This window comes from Phyllobates terribilis, unplaced genomic scaffold (assembly GCF_046119375.1).
Source record: "Phyllobates terribilis strain yellow unplaced genomic scaffold, ASM4611937v1 Scaffold_3__8_contigs__length_932513732, whole genome shotgun sequence".
Classification (NCBI taxonomy): domain Eukaryota; kingdom Metazoa; phylum Chordata; class Amphibia; order Anura; family Dendrobatidae; genus Phyllobates; species Phyllobates terribilis.
The window spans coordinates 499,332,846-499,355,611 of record NW_027362763.1 but is presented as its reverse complement, the minus strand read 5'-3'; positions in this window follow the sequence as shown (position 1 = coordinate 499,355,611).

The following is a 22,766-nucleotide window of genomic DNA, read 5'->3' as shown; positions in this document are numbered from 1 at the left end:
GCATCAGAACATTTTCATCACCTTTCACAATCACCAATGGGACAAGGCAGTGATGTCCTCTGTCCCCTCTCTTATACATCCTAGTGACAGAGCACCTGCTCTCATCAATTCGCCATAACCCCAATATTAGGTGGATTGAGGTGGGAGGCACCGAGTACAAGTGCTCTCTATTTGCTGATGATGTCCTAGTATATATCACTCAATCACATATATCCATCCATGCTGTTATGGCTGAAATAGATCACTTTGTTACATGGTAAAATTTTAAAATCAATGCAGCGAAGTCTGAGGCCCTCGATGTCTCCTTCCCCAAATCCATATAGGATTCCATCCAGTCCAACTTTCCCTTTGCCTGGCCCTCACAGGGTATCAAATACTTAGGAATTCCTATTCATAGAGACCTCTCCCATCTATGTTATCTTAATTTTGGGCCCTTTATTGAACAACTCCATACAGACCACGGTTGGCAAGTTAGAACTGTAAGATTCACTACGTGAACCACTGGTGTTTTGTGGAAAAGCACATGTACACTGCGTTCCAAATTATTATGCAAAAAGTGTTTAGGAGTGATAAGGGAAGAATTTGTTTGTTTGTCAGTTAAACTCATTGATGGTGATGTGTGTCAGGGCTCTTTATATCACTGTAAGCAATTGCAGACACCTGTGCTAATTAGTTTGGCAGGTGTGTCCAATGAAAGGCAAGACTACTTAAGAAGGCTCTCTCACATTATTAAGCAGCCTACATTTTCTGCCAAAATGGGAAAGAAAAAGGATGTGTCGGCTGCTGAGAAGCAACAAATTGTGGAGTGTTTAGGTCAAGGCATGACTACAATCAACATTGTGCGATGATCAGGATGAAGTGTCTTGGCAATCAAGAAGTATGTAGCTGATTCACAGTACACACGTGTGCGTGCTGATAAGGGCAAATTGAGGACTCTTTCCTACAGGCAATTACGTCAGGTTGAAAGAGCAGCGGCAAAAAAGCCTTGTCATAGCAGCAGACAAGTTTTTGAAGCTGCTTGTGCCTCCAACGTCCCCCGAACAACAAGATGCAGGGTCCTTCAGAGGTTTGCAGCTGTGCATACGCCATCCTGTCGACCTCCTCTATCCACTTCACACAAGCAGAAACGGCTCCAGTGGGCCAAACATTACATGAAGACTGATTTCAAAACTGTTTTGTTCACGGATGAGTGCCGTGCAGCGCTCGATGGTCCAGATGAATGGAGTGGAGGATGGCTGGTTGATGGACACCCCACGCAAACACGGCTACAGCGCCAACAAGGAGGAGGTGGAGTAATGTTTTGGGCTGGAATCATGGGGAGAGAGATTGTCGGCCCCTTTAGGATCCCTGAAGGCGCTAAAGATGAACTCCATAATGTATGTGGATTTTCTCAAACAGCACTTCCTGCCATGGTTCAAGAAGAAGAACCGTGTATTTCACAGCAAGATCATTTTTCTGCATGATAATGCACCATCTCATGCTGCACATAAAACATCTGCATCTCTGGCTGATATGGGCATAAAAGGGGACAAACTTATGGTGTGACCCCCATGCTCCCCTGACCTCTACCCCATTCAGAACCTTTGGAGCATCATTAAAAGGAGTGTCTATGATGGCGGGAGGCAGTTCACATCTAAGCAACAGCTCTGGGAGGGTATTCTGTCCTCATGCAAAACAATTGAAGCAGAAACCATCCAAAACCTGACAAATTCAATGGACGAGAGAGTTCAGAAGCTCCTTTCGAACAAGGGGTCCTATGTGAAAATGTAACATCACCTAGAATAAAGTTTTGAGTTGAAAACTGTTTGATTTCAGTTTCTAACAACCTGCTAATGCTTATAATTTCAAAAATGACCATTTTTTTGGTCTTTATTAAAATGAAAAGGTTGATCGAAAAGTTTGGGGGATCTAAGAGTGTGGCAACCCAGTAGTCATGATTACTTCGAATTCTGACAATATGAGGGTCATGCTGCAGGTAGTGCAGCAAGAAGGCACTTATGTGCCTTGCGCATCTCGGAGCCCCAAAATTATTTTCCGGGCTAGATGCAGCTAAAATTTATTTTTAATTTTAAATCTGGTGAAGCTTTAGTATAGATGGCCTAATAGGATCAGTGCTGCACACTGCTACAAAGCCCAAATTATTTTCCAGTCAAGATACAGATAAACATGATTAGTAATTTGAAAGCTTAAAACGGTTGGTAGGGTGATTTTAACCAATCATCAAGCTTTTACTCTCCCCAGGATGACACAGGGGTAGAAAAGTCGTTTCGGATCCATGATTTGTTCATCTTTATGAACGTGAGTCTGTCTACATTATCAGTGGAGAGCCGCGTGCGCTTATCTGTCAGCACACCACCAGCAGCGCTGAACACACGTTCAGACAGAACGCTGGCTGCGGGGCATGACAAGATCTCCAAGGCGTAAGTGGCTAGCTCCGGCCATTTATCCAGATTGGAAGCCCAAAAAGAGCAAGGGTCCAGTGACACAGTCGTGGCTTCAATGTTTAATTGGAGATACTCCTGTACCATCGTCTCTAGGCGTTGACTATGTGTCAGACTTCTTGTCTCCTGTGGCCTTGCAAAGGATGGGCTAGCAGATACTGTGGATCTAACAGTGTGGCAACCCAGTAGTCAGGATTATTTCTAATTCTCACAATTCGAGGGTCATGTTGCAGGTAGTGCAGCAAGAAGGCACTCATGTGTGTTGCGCATCCAGGAGCACTAAGTCCCTGTTGTGTTGGTGGCGAGGTAACAATCATGCTTCCTTCCTCTGTCCTCTCCCCCCAACCTCGCACAACAGAAATGTGATCAAGGTCTCCCTCATCTGATGAGTCTTCCATCAGTTCGTCCTCCACTTCTTCCTGGGCTCCTGCACCTTCCTCACTAGTTTGGCTGCTACCATGCGCCCTGGTAAAACCATCTCCCCCACCCTCACATGCCTGCCGCCTTGGTGCTGCCGACCGTCTGGACCTTGCAGATGTTAGCCCTTCCGCATACAACTCCTCCTCCTCTACTTCCTCCACCTCCTCTTGTGCCACCACCTGACTCCGAATTCTGTTTAACATGTGCTCCAGCATGTAAATCACCGGAATAGTCATGCTGATAATGGCATCGTCAGCACTAAACATCTTCGTCGCCATTTCAAAACTGTGCAGAAGGGTGCATAGGTCCCTGATCTGAGACCACTCCTCCAGCGTGATTTGCCCCACCTCTGAATCTCGTTGGCCAAGGCTATACGTCAGAACGTATTGCACCAGGGCTTGTCGGTGCTGCCACAGTCGCTGCAACATGTGCAGAGTTGAATTCCACCGGGTAGGCACATCGCATTTTAGCCGGTGAAGTGGCAGGCCCAACGACTTCTGTAGAGATGTAAGTCGCTGAGCTGCGGGATGCGAACGGCGGAAGTGAGCACACAGCGACCGTGCCCTCTGCAGAAGGCCATCTAGTCTGGGATAGTGGGCTAAAAATTGCTGGACAACCAGGTTCAACACGTGAGCCATACAAGGCACGTGTGTGACATTGCCCCGGCGAAGGGCCGCACCCAGGTTTGCAGCATTGTCGCACACGGCCTTCCCTGGTTTCAGGTCCAGTGGAGACAACCATTCATGAAATTGGTTCTCCAGAGCTGACCACAACTCCTCAGCTGTGTGACTCACATTTCCCAGACATTTCAATGTAAAAACCGCCTGATGACGTTGAGCCCTACTGCCAGCATAGTAAGGAGGTGTGCAGGATCCCTTCTGCGCAGTTAGAAAGCTTGTGGCATGACCAGACAGGCTTTGGGTGCAGGTGGAAGACCGAGAGGAGGTTGAGGAGGCAGAAGCAGTGGAGGAACTTTGACATAAAGAGGATTGACGCACAACTCGTGGGGACGGCAAGACTTGGACAGCAGCCCCTTGTCCTGCTGTCACCATAGTTACCCAGTGCCCAGTCAGCGACATGTAACGCCCCTGTCCATGCCTACTCGTCCAAGTGTCTGTGGTGAAATGCACCCTGTCACACTCAGAGTTTCTCAAAGAAGCGGTGATGTTATGTGCGACATGCTGGTGGAGCGCAGGCACACCTTTCTTTGAGAAGTAGTGCCGACTGGGCATCTGGTACTGGGGCACTGCGACGGACATAAGGTCTCGAAAATCCTCTGTGTCCACCAGGCGGAAAGGCAGCATTTCTGTAGCCAAGAGCTTGCAGATGGTGAAATTCAACCTCTTAGCTTTCTCATGGCTAGGAGGAAATGGTCTTTTACTTGTCCACATCTGAGGGACCGAGGGCTGGCTATTGTGCTTAGACGGGGTTGATAAGGGTGTCCCCGGCAAACTGCCGGTCTGTGAGGAAGATGCAGGCGGACATGTTAGGTTGCCTTGATCCAAAGGTGGTGCTATCGATGTCGGACAGCGCTCAACACCAGCTGGTGTTACCACCTCCAAAGAAAATGATGACCTGCCAATCACGCTGGCTGTTGCAGGTAAAGAGGTGGCAGGTCTGCGCCCCAAAACAGGTGTGACTGCTGTCCCCCCAGTCACAGAGGATGAAGAGGCCGCGGATGCACAAGATATGGCAGACGGTGGTTGGCCCGGCCGGCTAGGCCGCATTCTAGCACACTGAGCTTCCCACTGCAACTTATGCTTCATGTCCATGTGCCGGTTCATGCATGAAGTACTCAAACTATGTATTTTTTGGCCTCTACTTAGCTTTTGCTGACAAATGTTACAGATAACACGAGTTGGGTCATCTTTATCGATCTGAAAAAATGCCCAGGCTATGCAAGGCTTAGCACCCATGCGACCTGAAGAGCCACCACGACTTGTGGTGAGAGGCAGAGTTGTGTTTGAGGATGCAGTTGTTGACGTGCTTCCAGTTCTACGTCTCTGTCCAGGAAGGCGCAACCTGACCTCGTCGTCACTAGCATCTTCCTCCACCTCCTCTGCTGACCTCATCTCTTGGCTGACTGTGGGTTGACAGTAAGTGGGATCTCCGACCTCATCATCATCACCCTGTGCGTTATCACACCCGTCGTCCTCAGAGCCAACCTGTTCCTGCCCTGACAAAAAACTAAAGTTGTCGCTCCAATCAGGTATTTGAGTCTTATCATCGTCTTCCTCATTGTCTCCACCAACAGGAGTTACAGTTTGGGAATGAGGGTCTACATTATGGTCAGAACCTTCTGCGTCTGGTCCTGGATCCGACTCATAAAGATTCTGGGCATCAGTGCAGATCATTTCCTCGTCTGGATTCACAGAAGCGCTGGAGTCGACCTCTGATTCCCAGGCTATAGTATGAGTAAACAGCTCTGCAGACTCAACCATCTGTTCTACCTCATGCTCAGACGGGCAGCTGGAGATTTGGGAGCTGTGAGGAAGCGAGTGCAATTTGGGTGACACCTTTGAGGACTGGAGTATTTGTGATGTTGAAGTTAATGTGGAGGAGAGCCCACTTAAAGGAGCACTTGATATCCGTTGAAGCACCTGCTGTTTTTGTGCCTCATCTGGAATTTGTAGCGATTGGCGTGGCCGTAAGAAAGGGATCTTATCACATTGTCCGCTAAAAGAAGTAGACATTTTAGTTTGGCTGGAAGATGGTCTTTCTTCTGCAGATGTTACTGTTGCTTTAACACCTACCCCACGAACACAACCTTTTTTCCCCTTCCCAACACGCCTATTCCCCTTTCCACCAGCAGCAGGCCTTTTTCCACTCATTTTGGTGGTTAACTAATTCACAACTCTGGAGTTGTTTGCACAAAAAAACAATGGATGGTAACCGAGCAGAGCTGAGTGGCCAAACTGTGGTATTAGGCCAAAACTATTGGCTGGGTTAGATGCAGAAAAAAATTATTTTGAATTTGCAACCTGATGGAGGTCAGTATAGATGGATTAATAGAACAAGACCCACACACAGCTAGAAGCCCAATATTTTTTCAGAGGTAGATGCAGGAAAAAAATATATTCAGTTTGCAACCTGATGGAGGTCAGTATAGATGGACTAATACAACAAGTCCCACACACAGCTAGAAGCCCAAATATTTTTTCAGAGGTACTGTAGATGCAGATAAAAATTAGTTTTAATTTGCAACCTGATGGAGGTCAGTATAGATGGACTAATAGAGAAAGTCCGACACACTACTAGAAGGCCAAATATTTTTTCAGAGGTAGATGCAGAAAAAAATATATTCAGTTTGCAACCTGATGGAGGTCAGTATAGATGGACTAATAGAGAAAGTCCGACACACTACTAGAAGGCCAAATATTTTTTCAGCGCTAGATGCAGAAAAAAATTATATTCAGTTTGCAACCTGATGGAGGTCAGTATAGATGGATTAATAGAACAAGACCCACACACAGCTAGAAGCCCAATATTTTTTCAGAGGTAGATGCAGAAAAAAATATATTCAGTTTGCAACCTGATGGAGGTCAGTATAGATGGACTAATACAACAAGTCCCACACACAGCTAGAAGCCCAATATTTTTTCAGAGGTAGATGCAGAAAAAAATATATTCAGTTTGCAACCTGATGGAGGTCAGTATAGATGGACTAATACAACAAGTCCCACACACAGCTAGAAGCCCAAATATTTTTTCAGAGGTACTGTAGATGCAGATAAAAATTAGTTTTAATTTGCAACCTGATGGAGGTCAGTATAGATGGACTAATAGAGAAAGTCCGACACACTACTAGAAGGCCAAATATTTTTTCAGAGCTAGATGCAGAAAAAAATTATATTCAGTTTGCAACCTGATGGAGGTCAGTATAGATGGATTAATAGAACAAGACCCACACACATCTAGAAGCCCAATATTTTTTCAGAGGTAGATGCAGAAAAAAATATATTCAGTTTGCAACCTGATGGAGGTCAGTATAGATGGACTAATACAACAAGTCCCACACACAGCTAGAAGCCCAATATTTTTTCAGAGGTAGATGCAGAAAAAAATATATTCAGTTTGCAACCTGATGGAGGTCAGTATAGATGGACTAATACAACAAGTCCCACACACAGCTAGAAGCCCAAATATTTTTTCAGAGGTACTGTAGATGCAGATAAAAATTAGTTTTAATTTGCAACCTGATGGAGGTCAGTATAGATGGACTAATAGAGAAAGTCCGACACACTACTAGAAGGCCAAATGTTTTTTCAGAGCTAGATGCAGAAAAAAATTATATTCAGTTTGCAACCTGATGGAGGTCAGTATAGATGGATTAATAGAACAAGACCCACACACAGCTAGAAGCCCAATATTTTTTCAGAGGTAGATGCAGAAAAAAATATATTCAGTTTGCAACCTGATGGAGGTCAGTATAGATGGACTAATACAACAAGTCCCACACACAGCTAGAAGCCCAATATTTTTTCAGAGGTAGATGCAGAAAAAAATATATTCAGTTTGCAACCTGATGGAGGTCAGTATAGATGGACTAATACAACAAGTCCCACACACAGCTAGAAGCCCAAATATTTTTTCAGAGGTACTGTAGATGCAGATAAAAATTAGTTTTAATTTGCAACCTGATGGAGGTCAGTATAGATGGACTAATAGAGAAAGTCCGACACACTACTAGAAGGCCAAATATTTTTTCAGAGCTAGATGCAGAAAAAAATTATATTCAGTTTGCAACCTGATGGAGGTCAGTATAAATGGACTAATAGAGAAAGTCCGACACACTACTAGAAGGCCAAATATTTTTTCAGAGCTAGATGCAGAAAAAAATTATATTCAGTTTGCAACCTGATGGAGGTCAGTATAGATGGATTAATAGAACAAGACCCACACACAGCTAGAAGCCCAATATTTTTTCAAAGGTAGATGCAGGAAAAAAATATATTCAGTTTGCAACCTGATGGAGGTCAGTATAGATGGACTAATACAACAAGTCCCACACACAGGTAGAAGCCCAAATATTTTTTCAGAGGTACTGTAGATGCAGATAAAAATTAGTTTTAATTTGCAACCTGATGGAGGTCAGTATAGATGGACTAATAGAATGATGCTATGCCCAAAAGATTTTACTTCACTAGGTGCAGTAAAAAAATTGGTATTCTATGCACAGGTGGTATATCTTGCAACACAGATAGGCTACTCCACTGACTAACACACTCTGCAATAGGCCAAAAAGGATTAGCTTTGCTAGATTCAGCCAAATGCTGTGAAAAAAACTTGCACAGCACTGGCACAGACCTGCCTGGCAAAAACTGATAGGAACTGATGTAACCTAGTCCTGAAAAGGACTCCAATTACAATTAGTCTTTACTCCCACAACCTATCTATTTAAGAGCACAGACCTCCCTGATAAAAGTCGTAGGAAATGCTGTAACCTAGTCCTTAAAAGGACTGCAATCACAACTATTCCCTACTCCCAAGCTATCTGTAGATTTGTGCGAAAATTGGCTTGAAATTAACAAGGTATAGCGCACACAGCAACAGCGGTGCCGTCTAACACGCAGCTGCAGCAGTGAGAAAATGGTGGCGACGGGGAAAATGGCTTGGTCTTATAGGGCAAGGACATGTGACATACACTGCCAATGACACATGCCCTTGCTTGTGTGAAAAAAAGCACTTCGCTCCGTGTGTGCGCTGCTGATAGGCTGACAGATTGCACCTCCCCACTGCAAATGCGGGAAAGAGAAAAAAAAATGGAGATCTTCATTGCTCCTGCAGAGATCCATCCCCTGCCCCTCCCCCCACCCCGCTGTACACTCAAACTGCGTATTAACATTAATTTTCATCATTACTGAGAAAAAATCCAGTTATGATTTTTGTGCACGAACAGTTATCGAACATAACCTCGAACAGCCAAATTTTTCTCAAATTGTTCGTGTTCGCCGAACGGCTCGAACACCGCCCAAAACAGCTCGAATTTGAGATTGGCGAACAGTTCGAGTAGAACAACGCTCATCTCTAGTCCCTACCCCATTCCTTGGAATGCAACCCAAAGTATGCAAGCAGCCACCCACCCACCCACAGGCTGCAATACTATACTGCCAAATTTTACAGCTGCTTGCACTTGAAATGTGGGCTTTTAGGCTCGTGGAGGCGGAAGCTTTTCATAAACTCATGCCGGCGGCGGCTGGTTGTCCATACTCGGTCCCCAGCCGCCACTATATTTTCCGGTATCGCCTCCACCTTCCACAAGCACGGGTCCCACAACATTACCCGTGCCCTCCCCAGTGCACTTACTGGGAAGGACCGCCTAACCACAAACACGTGGACAGGTGAATGTGGCCAGGGACAGTATGGAGCCAGTCCACAACTTTTTTTTGCTGAAAGTTATATTTAGCTCGGTGAAAGGACTGGCCTAGAGGGAAACCGTATCTACCCTCCGTGTCATTTCTCCCAGGAAGTCCTGTAATTGAGCTTGTTGCAGAAGCAATGGCAGCCCGTCCAACATCAACTCGCACTTGTCGGTGCTGCTTTGACACACATACATCTTTCTTTGCGCATTAAGGGTATGTGCACACGATGCAGAAATGAAGCAGAAAATTTCTGCATCATTTCTGCATCTCCCTGGCAGAAAAAATGCATGCAGATTGTGCATGCATTTTTCCTGCAGAATACATGCGGATCCACATGCGGATTCACATGCGTTTCCGCATGCAGATTGACAAGCGCTTTCCAGGCGATTTCAGCATCACCTGGAAAGTGCTTGACAACTATGTCACACTATATAAATCCATGCAAACGGCATGGATTTATATAGTGTGACCCAAGAAAGTGTATATGCTTACCTCCGATGGCCCGCGCTGTCCTGCTCTCTCCGTTCTCCCGGCAACTTTGAATTGAAAGACCTGCCGACGTCAGCGTCACGTGACCCGTCACATGACTCTGACGTCAGCGCAGGTACTACAACTCACTACAAAGTGCCGGGAACCAAGCAGGAGCGCTGCGCGGGCCGACAGAAGGTAAGTATACATTTATTTTTTATTTTATTCTTGTTTTACAGCTTTTTTAATGGTACCTGGGTGTGGATGAGACTCTCCTCTCCTCCACACCCGGGTACCATCCGCACATTAGAACGCGCCAATAACGCAAGTACAAATGCAGTCTTGCGGAATTGGCGCGTTGTAATGCAAGTCAATGGCGGCGAAAACGCCGCGTTTACGCAAAATTAGTTGACATGCTGCGGATTCTTGAGCGCAGCGTTTACGCTGCGGAAAAATCCGCATCATGGGCACAGCACATGCGGATTTCAATTGGGGAACATTGCTGCCCTTCTACCATGCGTTTTTAATGCGTTTCCGCGGCATTTACGCAGCTGCAAAAACGCCGCGGAAACGCATTAAATACGCATCGTGTGAGCTCAGCCTAATGGTATGTGCCCATGATGCAGAAATGAAGCAGAAAATTTCTGCAGTGTTTCTGCATGTTCTTGGCAGTCAAAAATGCTTGCGGATTTTACACGCGTTTTTGACGCGTTTTTGCAGCGTTTTTACTTGCGGATTTGACTTGCGTTTTTCAAGTGCATTGGGACCTCAAATCCACATGCAGAAACGCACAAATAATGGACATGCTGCGTATTTTTGCGCAAGGAAAATCCGCTACGGAAAATTCTGCAGCTTGGGCACAGAACATGCAGATTTTCATTGGGGATCATGGGGCATGGATTACCAAGCGTTTTGCAAGCGTTTACGCTGCGGAAAATCTGCATCAACACTCTTGAAAAATGCGTAGTGGGCACAGAGCCTTAATGTCTTGAATACAGAGTTGGACAATGGCCTGATCTGTAATGCTTTTTGAGAAATAACATTCATAAGCATGGCTGATCCACATTAAAAAAGCAGCCATAGAGTGTCCCGGAACCTTCCCCCACACTTTTCTTAGCAAGGGCTGCTTTTCGGCAGGGTTGGACAGGCCCACCAGAGAACCGGAGACTCCTCCGGCGGGCCCTGGCTTCTCCTTCAGGAGAGTTCATAGTGCCGAGGAGAGGCCATGATGATAGAGGCCACCATCTGCTTAGTTTCTGTTACTTGGAATGCAAGTGAAAGTATGCAGCCAGCCACCCACCCACCAACAGGCCGCAACACTAAACTGCCAGATTTTTGGGCAGCTCTTTGCACTTGAAATATGGCCTTTTAAGCTTGTGGAGGCGGAAGCTTTTCACAACCTCATGCCGGCGGGGCCGGGTGTCCATACTCGGTCCCCAGCTGCCACTATATTTCCCGGTATCGCCTCCGCCTTCCACAAGCATGGGTCCCACAACATTACCCGTGCCCTCCCCAGTGCACTTACTGGGAAGGACTGCCTAACCACAAACACGTGGACAGGTGAATGTGGACAGGGATGGTACGGAGCCAGTCCACAACTTTTTTTGCTGAAAGTTGTATTTAGCTCGGTGAAAGGACTGGCATATGTAACATACCAGGTGGCGGGCTTGCATAGTGCACCATCTCCCACTATGCAAGATCGCAAACTTAATCTTCAGTCCAGTCCGCTAGCCTGGCTTCTATTCATGCTGTCTGCTTGTCTCTGTTCTGACTGCTTAGGGCGGCGGCCCCGTTACTTCCTGTTTCTTGTAGCTGCTGTGGACACACCCCTAATGTGTCTCCAGCCTATTGCTGTCTGTCACTTGATATTTAAACCAGCTCCACCTTGGAGCTGATGCCTGAGCAACTCTATCATTCAGCGTGCTCCTTGACTCTGAATGTGCCAGGTCCTGTTCTGTGTTTTCTAGCCTGTCTGTCCGCCTTCCTGGAGGCTGTATTTCCAGGCCTGTCTGAACACGCTCCTAGCCTGTTCGTTCCGCCTTCTAGGGACCGCATACCTACATCTGTTATCTGTGTTTCCTTGCCTGTCTGTCCGCCTTCCTGGAGGCTGTATTTCCAGGCCAGTTTGAACACTCTCCTTGCCTGTTCGTCCCTCTTTCTGGGGGCCGCATATCCAGACCCGCTCCTGTATCTCGCTGCAGTGTCAGTTCCTGTCTGAACACTCAGTTCCTGTCTGAACACTCTCCTAGTCTGTTACCTGTTTTTCTCTATGTCCGTACCTTCCCTTTTTCTGCAGAGTCTGACCTGCACCTGACTTCTACTCGTTGTCGCTGTACTTCCGTTTGTAAGTTTAGAGTCCACTCGCTACTTCATTGCAAGTATCTTGCGTGTATCTGGTTCTGCCTTTCCCTTCCTGTCTGTTCCATGTGAACAGAGCCCTGTCCCCTCTGCTCTGCCTTGCTCACCGCTCCGGCGGTTTCTGCCCGCTCTGCCTTGCTCACCGCTCCGGCGGTTTATCTCTGCTCTGCCTTACTCACCGCTCCGGCGGTTCCTGCTCGCTCTGCCTTGCTCACCGCTCCGGCGGTTTCTGCCTGCTCTGCCTTGCTCACCACTCTGGCGGTTTCTGCCCGCTCTGATTTGCTCACCGCTCCGGCGGTTCCTGCCTGCTCTGCCTTACTCACCGCTCCGGTGGTTCCTGCCTGCTCTGCCTTGCTCACCGCTCCGGCGGTTTCTGCCTGCTCTGCCTTGCTCACTGCTCCGGCGGTTCCTGCGTGCTCTGACTTGCTCACCGCTCCGGTGGTTTCTCCCTGCTCTGCTTGCTCACCGCTCTGGCGGTACTTCTCTGCTCCGCCTTGCCCACCGCTCCAGCGGTTCCTCTCTGCTCTGCTTGTCTACCGCATCTGCGGTTCTGTTCCTGAATCCCAGTCTGTACTGGACCCTATCCAGCCTGTGCTCCAACCTGCTAGTACCTCCCTGTCTGCACGCCAGCCGTACTTGTCAGTACCCTCCTGTCTGCATACCAGCCGTGCCTGCCAGTATCCTCCTGTCTGCACTCCAACCGTGCCTGCCAGTGCCCACCTGTCTGCATGCCAGCTGTGCCTGCCAGTACCCACCTGTCTGTGTACCAGCCTAACCTGCCTGTTCCTGTATTCCCCGGTGTGGGTCAACAGCCGTGTCCGAGGTCTGGCTTGGAGTAGCACCTGGTCCCTCTGCTCGGTTCCTCCCTGGTGCACGGCTTTGTTAGCTGTCGTGCGACCTTGGTCGGATCGGGTCGATACTTAGTTACGCCCCTCCAGGCACTCTCCGGTTCATGGCACAGTGCAATCACTAAATCACGCACACGCCCGGGCATGTGCATAACAGCATAGAGGGAAACCGTATCTACCCTGTGTGTCATTTCTCCCAGGAAGTCCTCTAAAGCTGATTGCACTTGAAATGTGGCCTAAACATTACTGCTGGTACTTTTCTGTGGGAATTTGCTTGCCTCCTACCAGCCTGGAATATTTCCAGCAAACTATGGTACAATGCCATGGTATTAGCACTGCCCCCAGTACCAGTAGCGAAGCCATCCCCAATTTTCTTCTCAGGAATTTTATTTGGTAGACTGAGTGGCTGCTCAAATACATTTTCTCAAAAGGAGCTGAAGATAGAGTGGCAGTAGGTGCAAGTTTCTCCAGCCTGTTAGATATTAGAGGGTGAACGACAGCACATTGGATCAGTGGTTAGCACTGAAGCCTTGCAGCGCTGGGATCCTGGGTTCAAATCCCAGTAAGGACAACATCTGCAAGGACTTTGCTTGTTCTCCCAGTGCTTGCGTATGTTTCCTCCTCAGTAAAAATGAAGTGTACGGCAACCTTCCCACACACTTTTCTTAGCAAGGACTGCTTCTCGCAGGGTTGAACGGTCCCACCAGACAATCCTCTGGTGTGCCTTGGCTTCTACCTCAGGAGAGTTCATGATAACGCTAACTTTGCAGCTGCTATGGGGCCCTTGAGCAGATGAGAAAGGTTATCCCTCAGAATCAAATTCCCTAGTGGGCACAATGTTTTTCAATCTGAAAGAACTTCTCAGTGGGAGTTATATTTCACCACAACCATATTCTTTAGCTCGGTGAAAGGACTGGCATAGAGGGAAACCGTATCTACCCCGGCTGTCATTTCTCCGTCACCAGGTTCCGCCCATTGTCACACACGACCACGCCTGGCTGTATGTTCAGCTGTGAGAGCCACAGATCAGGCTGCTGTGTTACAGCTTTCAAAAACTCTGCAGCACTGGGCGGTTTGTCAATTAAGCATGTTATATTCAGCACAGCCTGTTGCCGCTTGGCCAAGGCAGTGCTGCAGTGCTGTCAGCTTGTGACTGATGTAGTCATTTCGGAGATGGAGGAGGAGGTGCATGAGCTGAACAGTGTGATTACATTGAGGTTAAATTGGTGACGCTGTTTTTTATACTAAGGAAAGATCCTATTGTTTTGTTTTTTTTAAGTTATTTTTTAAGACAAATGCATTCACCGGGAAATGTCATTTTAACATTTTACAACCTTATCTGGCAATGTGGTGTGTGACACATCATCAGACACATCCTGTTTTATAAATAAATGAACCGAACTCCATGGATATATAACATAACGATGGTCAGGGTACTCCCAAACTATACATGAAGCCTACAAAATTGGAGTATTATCCCAAATCAAGTATAAGTCCATATTATTGTATTAAAAGACACTTTATTTCATATACAAAATTAAAATCGTGTAACAAAGTTAAAAAATAGATCACTCGGGGTAGGAATACACACAAATGCAGGGCAGCAATTGTTGGTGGGTCCAGAGGGGATATCTGACCGACCCTATTCAACACTTACATATGATAAGGTAAATATATCCATAACACATGTAAAAAATACACATTGCAATAGGCAACGTATGGAATCTGGAGAGTCTCCCTGAAGTAGGGGCCTCCACACAGAGAGCAACATTCAAAAAAGCCACAAAAAAGGGTCAAACAGGCAAGGAAACAGTTTCAGGTCAAATCGGAGAGCTCACCCATAAGGTACTGAAGTAACCACCCGGCCGCTCTGCAGCCCCGATGCGCGTTTCGCGTGGCTTCTTCAGGGGGCTGTGGTTGTGGAAAGGGTGGGCACCATTATATATCCTGCAGGATCGTGTCGCAGGTGACACCGCTGATCTCTGCAGCGCATGCAGGGTGGCATACGTCCCCCCACGCCACGTCACATCCGGCCAGTTTCCCAAAGGGACCATGGGCAGGGACGCGCAGATCGTGACGTCACTACCCACAATCCCGACGTACGGAAGCCCGACGGGACGCGGCCAGACAGGGACGGCACTGCGCATGCGCGGCTCAGCGGTGGCCATGACAAGTAGGGGACAAAGTAAGGGCAAAGGGATATGTACTGAATACATGGAAGTAAGACAAGACTCAATTAGCATGTTATATTCAGCACAGCCTGTTGCCGCTTGGCCAAGGCAGTGCTGTCAGCTTGTGACTGATGTAGTCATTTCGGAGATGGAGGAGGAGGTGCATGAGCTGAACAGTGTGATTACATTGAGGTTAAATTGGTGACGCTGTTTTTTATACTAAAGAAAGATCCTATTGTTTTGTTTTTTTTAAGTTATTTTTTAAGACAAATGCATTCACCGGGAAATGTCATTTTAACATTTTACAACCTTATCTGGCAATGTGGTGTGTGACACATCATCAGACACATCCTGTTTTATTTATGATGGAGGGACTCTGAAAGTCATAAAGCCTATTTTTATAAGGCCATCAGACAGCCCTTACTATTCTTAAAAGGCCAGCAGTCGGCCCTCGCTATTGTTAGAGAGCCATCAGCCGGCTATGCTTTGTTGTTCCCATTATTAACAAGTGGGTCTCCTATACTGTTATTGCGTATCCAGTGACTGCAAGGGCAAAAATTTTGACGCAACCCAATACCCCTTTGAAGAGACATAGAGGAGGGTCTCAATAAAAAAAATGTTCCCATTATAAAGGAGCTGGTGGTAATGCCCATGCTGTGACTGCAAGGCCTGCCAAAATTTGTGAAAAAACCAACTAAGAATTTAAAGACACATACAGCAGGGCCCCAGTAGCGACAAATTCCATTTAGAAAGGAGAGAGTCTGCTAATCAGTTATAGGGTATGCAGTGAGTCCAACGACTGATCAATTTTAGGAAAAACCCCACTAAGAAGTTAAAGACACATAGAGCAGGGCCACAGTAATGACAAACTCCCATTAGAAAGGAGAAAGTCTGTTAATCAGTTATAGGGTATGCAGTGTGTCCAACTGATCAATTTTAGGAAAAACCCCACTAAGAATTTAAAGACACATAGAGCAGAGCCACAGTAACGACAAATTCCCATTAGAAAGGAGAGAGTCTCCCATAGTGTTGGCCTATGCAGTGAATGCAAGGGCTGCAAAAAATTTGGAGGCACTTCAATGACCCTTGGAACAGACGTGGAGGATGGCCTCATAAAAGAATGTTCCCATTAGAAAGGAGCGGGCCACCTATACTTGTAATGCCCATGCACTAAGTGTATGGGCTGACAAACATTTACCTCTGGGGGGTATACATGAACATACTTGTTACGCTCGCGACCATACTGACTGGCGTGAGCGTGGTTAGTGATCCCACTGGACCATGAACCGAGGAGTGCCTGGAGGGACGTGACTAAGTATCAACCCAGTCCGACCAAGGTCGCACGGCGGCTCAGTCGACTCCGTGAACCAGGGAGGAACCGAGCAGAGGGACCAGGTGCTACTCCAGGTCAGACCCCGGTCACAGCTGTTGACCCACACCGGGGAATGCAGGAACAGGCAGGTTAGACTGGCATATAGACAGGTGGGTACAGGCAGACACGGCTGGTATGCAGACAGGTGGGTATTGGCAGGCACGGCTGGTTTGCAGACAGGTGGGCACTGGCAGGCCCGGCTGGCATGCAGACAGGTGAGCACTGGCAGGCATGGATGGAATGCAGACAGGCGGGTACTGGCAGGTAGGAACGCAGGCAAGATAGGGACCAGTACAGACTGGGATACAGTAACGGAGTTGCAGATGCGGTAGACAAGCAGAGCAGAGCAAAACCCGCAGATGATGTAGACAAGCAGAGCAGAGCAAAACCCGCAGGTGCGGTAGACAAGCAGAGCAGAGCAAAACCAGCAGATGTGGTAGACAAGCAGAGCAGAGCAAAACCCACAGGTGCGGTAGACAAGCAGAGCAGAACAAAACCTGCAGGTGCAGTAGACAAGCAGAGCAGAGCAAAACACACAGGTGCGGTAGACAAGCAGAGCAGAGCAAAACCCGCAGGTGCGGTAGACAAGCAGAGCAGAGCAAAACCAGCAGGTGCGGTAAACAAGCAGAGCAGAGCAAAACACGCAGGTGCAGTGAACAAGCAGAGCAGAGTGAAATCGCAGGTGCGGTGAACAAGCAGAGCAGAGCGAAACCGCAGGTGCAGTGAACAAGCAGAGCGAAACCGCAGGTGCGGTGAACAAGCAGAGCAAAGCAAAACCGCAGGTGCAGTGAACAAGCAGAGCAGAGCGAAACCGCTGGTGCAGTGAACAAGCAGAGCGGAGCAGAGTGAAACCGCAGGTGCGGTAGACAAGCAGAGCAGAGCAAAACCCGCAGGTGCGGTAAAACAGCAGAGCAGAGCAAAACACGCAGGTGCGGTGAACAAGCAGAGCAGAGCGAAACCGCAGGTGCGGTGAACAAGCAGAGCAGAGCGAAACCGCAGGTGCGGTGAACAAGCAGAGCAGAGCGAAACCGCAGGTGCGGTGAACAAGCAGAGCGAAACTGCAGGTGCGGTGAACAAGCAGAGCAAAGCGAAACCGCAGGTGCGGTGAACAAGCAGAGCAGAGCGAAACCGCAGTTGCAGTGAACAAGCAGAGCGGAGCAGAGCGAAATAGCAGGAGCGGTAGACAGCCAGAGCAGAGCAAAACCGCAGGTGCGGTGAACAAGCAGATCAGAGTGAAACCGCAGGTGCGGTGAACAAGCAGAACCAGATACACACAAGGTACTTACAATGAAGTAGCGAGTGCACACAAAACTCACAAACAGAAGTTCAGAGACAATGAGTTGGAGTTAGGTGCAGGTTCAGACACTGCAGGAAAAGGGAAGGTTCAGACATAGAGACAAACAGGTAACGGGCTAGGACACAGTTCAGACAGGAACTGAAACAGGAACAAGATACAGGAACGAGCCTGGGAACTCAGCCCCCAGGGTGGCGGAAACAGACTAGAAGTCAGAGATACAGGTAACGGGCCTGGGTATACAGCCCCCAGGGGTGGAACAGACAAGATACAGGACAGGACCTGGCAACTCAGTTGCAAGGAACACGCTGAAGAAAAGTGTTGCTCAGGCACCCCCTACTGGGTGGAGGGGGTTTAAGTATCCAGTGACTCACAGCAATAGGCTGGGGAGGCATTAGGAGTGCGCACACAGTAACTATAAGAATCAGGCAGTAACCGCGCCGCCGCCCTAAGCAATCAGACAAGAGACACAGCAGGTACTGGAGCAAAGTGTGCAGCCTGGATTGATAGGTAAGATGGCGGACTTGCATGGTGGAAAGTGGTAAGCCATGCAAGAAAACCGCCAGGGATGTTACAATACTCTATAAAAAAAATTTTACGGGCATCATAAACACCCTTTAAAAAAATTATGTGGGTGTTGCATCACGGACCACAGTCACCCTGGTGATATGGTGGTGGAGGATGAGGAGAAGGAGGAGGACAAGAGCAAATAGCCAAAATCAGGAAGAGTATACCCATGTGTGGGTGTGAAAAGGTGCATGGGAATACACCTCCCAAGAAAAGACACTCGATTTGAGTTTATGTTACGCTGCTATCATTCGGTGGTGTTGAGAAGTCAGGCCGAATCCAGCCCTTGTTCATTTTTATAAGAGTCAGCTTGTCAGCATTTTCAGTTGACAGGCGGATTCGCTTATCAGTTATAATTCCACCAGCGGCACTAAAAACCCGCTCTGATAAAACGCTGGCGGCAGGGCAGGCCAGGACCTCCAAGGCATAGAGAGCTAGTTCATTCCACGTATCCAGCATGGATACTCAAAAATTATAAGACACAGCGGAATCACGGAGGATGTTGGTACTGTCGGCAAGGTACTGCCTCAGCATCTTCCCAAACTTTGCACTCCTTGTGAGAGTGCCCCGCGCCTCAGGGCCTGAGCAATGGGAGGGTCTGAGAAAACTCTCCCAGAACTTTGACAGTGTTCCCCTGCCTCTTCTGGATTGAAGTTGTGTCTCTCTCGCCTGTACTCCTTGGTTGGCCAACGAAGTGTGCCCTCTACCACCAGCATTTTCAGATGGGAATTTCTTTAATAGTTCCGCAACCAGGGCCTTCGGGTACAGCCCCATTTTCGCAGACCTGTCCGCCTTAGGAATAAGAGATAGAAAGTTCTCCTTGTAGCGTAGGTCTAGAAGTGTCTCCAACCAGTAATGACTGTCACCCAAAATTTTGAGAACGCGAGGGTCATGGGAAAGGCACCATAACATAAACTCAGCCATGCGTGCCAGACTACTAACAGGCAAGACTTAAGTGTCCTCAACAAGAGGATGACTGACCATGCTCTCCTCCTCCTCCTCTCTGTCCTCTGGCCATCCACGCTGAACAGACGGTATGACAACTGTGCAGGTAGTACCATCTATAGTGAATGAAACTAGCTCCTGTCCTTCCTCCTCCTCCTCCTCCTCTTCCTCATTGTCACCCAATCCACATTGGGATGAGATGAGGCTTGGCTGTGTGTAATCACCCTGTATGGTTCCTTGCTCCATCTCATCGTGCTCCGCCTGCAATGCATCCTCTTTGATTGTGAGCAGAGAGCGTTTCAGAAGACAGAGAAGTGGGATGGTGACGCTAATTATGGCGTCATCGCCACTCACCATCTTGGTGTAGTCCTCAAAGTTTTGGAGGATGGTACATATGTCTGACATCTGTTATGTTCTGCTACCAGAGCTAAGGAAAGAGAGGAGATCTGTCCCTACGATAGAACTCAGCTGAATCCCTACGATGTAACAGGGGACCTGATCCTGCGATCAGACCTGCTAAAGTCCTAAACTAGTCTGTACGGAGACCTATAGATGTGGGGAAGGAATCCCTACAAGTACTAAGGACTGGGAGGAAAATGGACACCTCCTAACAGAAATAGTAGCAGACAGACGAACAAACGACATATATAGAACATAGAGGTCCGTAGACCAAGCAAACTAACAGAGATAGATACAGAGCACAGGCTAGCTAGAAAGTAGATATACAATGAAGTCCAGCAAAGCCAGAAGGGCAGAGCAGGATTAAATAGGCCAACAAGGTCATGTGACCAGCAAAGGAAAAAAAAACCTAAGAGCAAGGTTCTAACAGTACCCCCCCTTCTAAGAGGATCCTCCGGATCCCCTAGGACCAGGCTTATCAGGAAATCTCCTGTGAAACGCTCTGATAAGTCTGGACGCGGAAACATCATCCGACCTCACCCAAGAGTTATCCTCGGGACCGAAACCTTTCCAGGCCACAAGATACTGCAAACTACCTCTATACCGTCTAGAGTTAAGGATGCGAGAAATTTCATATTCCCCGTCCTCCACCACCGGAGGAACAGAGGCAGAGGCGTCACAATCCGATACAACAGCTTTTTTCAACAGAGAGACATGAAATACCGGATTAATTCTCCAGGAGGTAGGAACCTCCAACCTAACAGCAGATTGGTTGACAACCTGAAGCACCTTAAAGGGCCCTACAAACTTGGGACCCAATTTCTTTGAAGGAATCCTCAACCGCAGATTCCTAGAGGACAACCAAACCATGTCACCAACAGCGAACAAAACCTCCTGTCGTTTCATATCAAAGTAGTCTTTAGATTTTCTGTTGGCCTCCTGAAGATTACCACGCACATCCGTCCAAACTCTCTTCAAATCACCGGAAAAATTTTCCTCCTCAGGCACGGCAGATCCCAACTTGGAGAACGACCCAAACGACGGATGTCTCCCAGAACAACAAAAAAAAGGCGAACAACCAGCAGAAGAAGATGTATGATTGTTCAGAGCAAATTCAGCAAGTGGCAGAAACTCAGACCACCCCTCTTGATTGTCTGCCACAAAACAACGCAAGAACTGCTCAACATCCTGGTTTTTCCTTTCTGTCTGGCCATTAGATTCAGGATGATATCCGGACGAGAACGACAAATGAACTCCCAACCTATCACAAAAGGCACGCCAAAAACGAGCCACGAACTGAGGACCCCTATCAGAAACAATGTCAGTAGGAACGCCATGAAGTCTGACAATTTCCTTGACAAAGGCCTTAGCGAGAGTTTTAGCGCAGGGCAGTTTGACGAAAGGAACCAAGTGACACATCTTGCTAAAACGGTCCACGACCACCCAGATGACAGTAAAACCCTCAGAGGGGGGAAGGTCAGTTATAAAGTCCATAGCCAAATGTGTCCAAGGAGCACTGGGAACCTCCAAAGGACAAAGCAACCCCGCAGCAGGAGTATGTGAGGACTTAGATCTAGCACATATAGTACATTGACGCACCCACTTAATGACTTCCTTCTGCCATCCAGGCCACCAAAAACTGCGACCCACCAGTCTCTTGGTCTCAGAGATTCCGGGATGACCTGCCAACCGAGATTCGTGACACTCAACAAACAAATCTCTCCTAAAGGTCCCAGGCACAAGCAACCTCCCATGAGGAGTGTTAGAAGGGGCATTCTCCTGTGCTTTAAGAATCTCATTTTCCAAAACGGAGTCCAAAGCAGCTATCACAACACCTTCTTGTAAAATGTTCTCCTCTTTCTCAGCACCGACTATGGGAGAAAAACTGCGAGACAAGGCATCCGCCTTAACATTCTTAGTACCAGGGATGTAAGTAACGGAGAAATTAAACCGCGAGAAAAACAGTGCCCACCTAGCCTGACGGGCATTCAGGCGCTTGGCAGCATCAAGATATATCAGATTTTTATGATCCGTAAGAACCTGAATGGGAAATTCCGCACCTTCCAAGAAGTGGCGCCAGTGTTCAAATGCGAGTTTAATAGCCAATAATTCCCGATTACCAATATCGTAATTCAGTTCAGTCTCCGAAAATTTTTTTGAAAAAAAGGCACAGGGATGTAATCCATCCCCGTTATCCTGAGACAATACTGCGCCAACCCCCACAGAGGAAGCATCAACCTCAACCAAAAACGGCCTAGTAACATCAGGCTGCATAAGGATGGGAGCAGAGGTGAACCTCTCCTTGAGATACACAAAAGCTTCAATGGCCTCAGAAGACCACTGAACCGCATCAGCACCTTTCCTGGTGAGATCAGTCAGAGGTTTGACAATACTAGAAAATTTTTTTATGAATTTTCTGTAGTAATTGGCGAAACCCAAAAACCTCTGTATCGATTTCAAACCAATAGGCCTAGGCCATTCCTGCACAGCTTGAACCTTAACCGGATCCATCTCAAAACCTTTGCTGGAGATAATGTAGCCCAAAAAACTAATTCTCTGTACAGCGAACTCACATTTCTCCAGCTTAGCAAAAAGCGAATTGTCCATTAATAACTGTAATACCTCACGCACGCTCCGCCAATGAGACTCCAGATCCGGCGAATAAATCAAAATGTCATCCAAATACACAACCACATTTTTACCGATCAAAGGTCTAAGGATGTCATTAATCAGATTCTGAAAAAATGCAGGAGCATTAGTAAGACCAAAAGGCATAACCAGATTCTCAAAATGACCCACAGGAGTGTTAAAAGCAGTCTTCCATTCGTCACCCTCCTTCATGCGCAACAGATTGTATGCCCCCTTAAGGTCAATTTTAGAGAACCACTTGGCCCCCATTAACTGGTTAAACAGATCAGGAATCAATGGCAGTGGGTAAGGATTGCGTACAGTAATTTTGTTAATCTCACGAAAATCCAGACAAGGACGTAAACCGCCGTCCTTTTTTTTTACAAAAAAAAAATCCAACCGCCACAGGAGACTTAGAGGGCCTAATGTGACCTATAGATGTGGGGAAGGAATCCCTACAAGTACTAAGGACTGGGAGGAAAATGGACACCTC